This window comes from Pseudorca crassidens, unplaced genomic scaffold (assembly GCF_039906515.1).
Source record: "Pseudorca crassidens isolate mPseCra1 unplaced genomic scaffold, mPseCra1.hap1 Scaffold_135, whole genome shotgun sequence".
NCBI lineage: Eukaryota > Metazoa > Chordata > Mammalia > Artiodactyla > Delphinidae > Pseudorca > Pseudorca crassidens.
The window spans coordinates 191,734-197,500 of NW_027136062.1; positions in this window are offsets into that span (position 1 = coordinate 191,734).

Here is a 5,767-nt window from a genome sequence, read left to right on the forward strand (position 1 = left end):
TTTGGTTCCATGCCTAGATAGATCTTGTGCTTTAGGGAAAGAGTGTACTCGGTAGGAGCCTAGACTTCTACAAAGTATTCCATATTCACACTGTTCACTGTGGTTGGCTTCCTTACTTTCACTGACTGACTGAAGAAAAAAAAAAAAAAAAAACAGACAGTGTCCAAGGACGAGGCATTCCAAAGAAGGAACGGAACGTGTGTGGTCCAAGCTACCTGATGTCGCCATCCTCATGGTAGGAAGAGGACTTTTTTGGGGGAGTGGGGAGGCAAAGTAGAAGATATGCAGATAATGTTTGGGGGAAGGAGAAAGAGATTTTAGTCCTAAAGGTGGTCACTTCTCAATGGAAAAGAAAGAAAACGAGGGACAGGCTAAAAATGGGCACAGACGATTGGAAAAGGTGTGTGAAGAAAATGGTCTTTGGAAAGGAATCGGATCCGTGGTCAGGACTGACTGGATAAGATGAGGATGGATTCAAAGACAGAAATGAGTTTTCGTATCAACGTGAAACAAGTGCAAAAATAGAATTTAGTTGTCTCTCTATGTTAAAAGGACAAGGTTTGGGTTTGGGTTTAGGGTTTGGGTTTTTCTTTCATCAGTCTGCTCTGTCCATCATGAGAGATTAGATTAGATTAGGAAAGGTTTCTTCCTTTATCTTTAAGGAGAGAAGGAAGGAAAGAAAGAAAGAGAGAGAGAGAGAGAGAGAGAGAGAGAGAGAAGGAAGGAAGGAAGGAAGGAAGGAAGGAAGGAAGGAAGAAAGGAAGGAAGGAAGGAAGGAAGGAAGGAAGGAAGGAAGGAAGGAAGGAAGGAAGGAAGGAAGGAAGGAAGGAAAAGGAAGCAAGAAAGAAAAGCTTATGCCTTGTCAAAAGTCATCACTTATTTTCTAGGTTGCCGTTATCAGGTCTCGGAGGACTCACATCAGCTTAGTCCTCTCGAGATTCAAAGAACCAGGTGTGGCTCGGAACTGAAGAAGAAGCTTCTCTCTCTGCCTAGCAAGTCTCTCCTTGGGATGTCGGTGACCTGGCTAGCGAAGCACTGTTTCACAGTGACCTATATCCGATTAAGTGCTTTACAACCTTTTGGATATTTTGGACACACTTGCCCCCCGGTTGAAGGACAGGTGAAGTCCTTTGGACTTAGAACGCACTTTGAGTTAGGATGCAGGAGGAGAGGGCCCTCGAAATAGCCCAAAAATGTGTTCTCTCTCCTGAGAAACGAGAGAGATGAAACTGAGTACGTTTCTTGGAGAGCTTCGATGACACGGGAAGCGTCGTCAAAGAGGAAGGAACAACGTGAAGTCTACTTTGGCTTGTGTCTGTACACCGATGTGTTCTAACTGTTCCAGACATGATGGGATGTTTCTTCCTGGAAGTCTTCTCTGCCCTGGCATAAAGGGTTGTCTGTCGTCGTCAAAATGGAGGCTCACACGAAAGGGACGGAACCCAGTATCAGGGAGGTGTTCTAACCGACGTTCACGCCAAGGCAGCAACAACAGCCTGTTGAAAGGTGGTGGGGGTGGCGGGGCACACGTGGATCGAGTCCATTCTGTCCTGTCAACAGCCGGTCGGGGCTATGGCAGACGGGAGACGGCGGCCCGGCCGGTTGGTTACTCCCTGGCCAACCTCCCCCCTCCCCCACCCCCACACTCCACCTTGCATTCCTTCACCCACCCATGGTGCCTTGAAGATGACCCCAATTGTACATAGACATTGGCGGGAAGATTTCTACAGTCTACCGGCAACGTCTGACCTGTCATGCTTGTAACCCTGGGGGGGGGGGGGGGTGGGGGGTGGGAACTATTTTTCTCTCTGGAAAGAAAACCTCCTCTCTCTGGACCCTCTGAACCCCAGCCACTGGACTTCATTCCACTGCCACTTAGTAGGGGTCATCCAAACATTCTTGTGGCCGTAGGTATGTCTTCCGTGTGGGTTGAAGTCTTCCCTCACTCACTGCAAGCCTGATGTCCTCACCGTGGCACAGAGACTGTTAAAAAAACAAAATGTGTTTGCCACTTGGGGTCTACCTTCCACAGCCTCCCCTGTGATCAGATCACGGCACCCGCTTCGCTGGGCAAATCCTACAATCCTTCACAGAAGCTCTTGCAAACTTTTTGGAACCGTCACTCGTCCAGTCACGCTCGATCATCAGGCAAGGTCGGCAGAACCGATGGAAAGACTGGACTCCAAGTAGAACAAGGATGACTTACACGGGATTGAATGAACTGATGAACAGGATGATAATGTGTATGACTACTTGTGTAAAGTAGGACGGATTGGGGAAGCGGGGGATAACTTAGGGGGTTGGGATGACCATGTACACATGACTGTACATAAAATCGGTAATCAACAAGCAAGCGCCTCCTACTATATAGCACAGGAAACTCTACTCAATACTTTGTAATAAACCTATGAGAGAAAAGAATGTGAAAAAAAAAAAAACCCTACGTAAAATACCTTTATATATATATATATATATATATATATATATATATATATATATATATATACATATATACATATACACACACACACGTATGTGGGTATATGTATATACATGTATGTATGTATATATATGTATATGTATATATGGAGGGGGGGAGAGAGAGAGAGAGAGAGAGACAGAGAGAGACAGAGACAGAGGCAGAGACACTGAGACAGAGAGAGACAGAGAGAAAGAAGAGACAGAGAGACAGAGGGATTAGGACTGATTCTTAAATCTTTTGTTTTCCAGGTACAAGGAAAAACAAAAACAAACCAACAAAACCCAATTTTCTTTTTTCTTTTTTCTTTTTTTTTATTTTTAAAGATGGACCTCCATTTGGTAACTTATACCTCTGTCAGCAGGATGGAATCACTGATCTTTTTCTCCCTACCTTCCTTAATTCAGAAACTCTCAGTGAGGCTTCTTATTTCCTTGGCAACCGAGTTATTTGCATACGTTACTTGGAGGCCAAAATTATGTTTCCATAAAACGGGGATACTCACTTGTGGATATGAAGTTCTGGAGCTACTCGTTTCCCTTAGGGTGTTGTTCTTAACCTGAAAACTGGACTGCATCCCGAAGTTTTTTGAGTTCCCTCCAATATCTGGCTACGACTCTCCCCATGAACGTTTGCCATTTTCTCCCACCCTTTTGACTTGGCCTCACTGAGAACTAAAATGGCCCTTTGCCTGAAGCTCTGCAAACGGAAGCTAGAGAACTTGACGAAACGGCCACAACGGCTCCTATGGAAACAATCCTCGTGCCTGTTTCTTTGAGAGCCACTCCGAAATTTGAACCAAACACCCGACGACATCATCAGAGGTGTTGCAGACTTCTAAAGTTGCTTCGACCCTGACATCTAGAAATCTCCTTCACTCACTCACTCACTCACTCACTCACTCACACACACACACACACACACACACATCCCTACACACACGAGTCACCAGCTCAGCTTTAATATGTTCCAAGGAACTTTCAGAGGAGGGAACTCTTGGGCTCCAGAGTAGGCCGCCCCAAAATCTGCCTCCATGCTCTATTGATTATTTTGAATTCAAGTGACTTAAGAACCGGCCAGCACAAGAGGGACACACTGGCCCGCCTTTCTGTCCTCCTGCGGAGGAAGATCTCAAGTGAAGACATCTGCTTCCATGCATGTCCATGATTCTCAAATGGTGTAGTGGGGTTTCCTGGGTTAGGAAAAGGAGGGGACATCTTTTGCCTGGAAAAAAAGGCCTGTTTCTCACACAACCTCCTCCCATCCCTTACCTCTCTCCCTCCTTCCCTCCCTGCAGTTTGGAGGGGACAGCCTAAGGGTGGGGAAATTGGGGAAAGAAAAAAGACAAAGCCATTCATTAAAGAGAAGCTCGAGGCAAAGTCAAAGGCTCCGACTTGACCGGAGAGCTTTCTGCATTTGAATGGAGCGATTGAACGAGGCCCTGCCGAATGAATCGTCCGGACCTCCCCTCCCCTCCCCCGCTCCTGGCAAAGGTCAGTCCAGGGGACTTAGGAAGGAGCTCTGGAGAAGGAACGGGGGTGGGGGTGGGGGTGGGGGCGGGACCAACAGACAATAGCCGCTGCCTGCCTGCCTGCCTGCCTGCCTGCCGGGCTGAGGCCTGAGGCCTGAGGCCTGAGGCCTGAGGGTCACCACGCTGGCTCTTGCAACACAATCCCTTCCAGGAAACTGCTGTGATGACTGTTTGGCAGTGAAGGATCAACTCTGAACTCTCTTGGCCTATTTCTGCAAAAGGCCCGAGCCTCAGCTACGACAGATTCTCTGGGTTTCTTGGCACAGGGACTGACCCGCACCCTCCCGTCCTGTCAGATCCTCCTTTGTACACACGCCTCCACTCACTGGAAGGGTTCTTTGGCCTCGTCCAGAAAACGAACATACAAAAAGAAACCCACAAACAAGACTGAAATGATGTGTTGGTAGTTATGGGAAAGAAACCTGCTCCTCTCACACACCTGAGGGCAGGAAGCGAAGGCAGGTTCTCGGCCGGAGGGGGACGGGGTGAACCGAGGTCGGTCAGCGCCCCCCTCCCCCCGCTTCTCTCCCGGGTGACGTGGGCCCCCCTTCCCCGCCTCTCTCTGCGCCCCCCATCCCCACCCCGCCCTGGTTCTGATATTTCACTCGGGAAACTTCTCTAGGCCGGCCGAGATGCCAGCTTGCTGTCCTGCCGTTTCATGTCCATCTCTATCAGCCATGTCCAAAAGGCACGGGAAATCATGGACAGCAGATAGCGCACCCAGAGTTGTGTGTGTGTGTGTGTGTGTGTGTGTGTGTGTGTGTGTGTGTGTGTGTGTGTGTGTGTGTGTGTGTGTTTTGCTGGGGTTTCTGTCTGCGTGTGTGTTTGCTTTTGGTTTGGCTTTTTTTTTTTTTTTTCTTCGATAAACTCGCCCCATTTGGGAGTCGGGTGGAACACGGCGGGTGTCTCCTGGCCTGCCGCCCTAACAAACCCCAAAGAGACTCATTTTGGGGTCTCGGCCAGCCAGGTCCCCTTTCTTGGAATTCTGGTTTCATAAATCCGTCTCGTGTCCATGGAATTCTCAGGTCCAGCCATCGACCCTAAGGACGGGGAGGGAAGGTTTTGTCCCGGGGACATCTTCCTTCCTTGCCCGCCTCCTCGGGGTTCCGGACGCTTCGGTATGCTGACGTGCCGTGCCCTCCTCAGCTCCACCCCGACCCCCACCCCAACCCCCCAACCCCCCACCCCCCCGTTTTTGGGAACTCTGTGAACAGGGGTGGTGTTTTTCACAGCCAAACACACTCTCACCGTAAGACCCGGCCCTCGGAGGACTCCTTGCTATGAATGGACCCGAGGTGACGCGGGGAGTCGAACGGCTGAGGTCCACGCAGAAACCTGCACGCGGACCTTGACAGTGGCTGTTTTATTCCTCACTGCCAAGAACTCTCTCGGAGGTGACCGAGACATGTCTTTCAGGAGGTGAATGGACACGTACGTAGCCTGGGGACGAGCCGTAGGTAACATGCTTTCTCGGAAGAGAAAAACCATGGACGGGATGAACAGGTCAGCGGGGTGGTGGTGGATGGTGGATGAATAGGCGGAGGGCAGAGGACGTTTAAGGCAGGGAAACTCTCCAAAGTTAGGATCCTGATGGTATGAAAGCAAACGTTTTGCATAGGGCACTACCTGAGATGGGGTGAATCGAAGGGACCTACCTCTATGGGCCACCACCCCCTCCTCCCCACCATGAAAGCGCCCCAAGCAAGCCTGCTCTTTTTACCCCAGTTGAAGACCCTTGCTAAAGCCAGAAGGCAAAA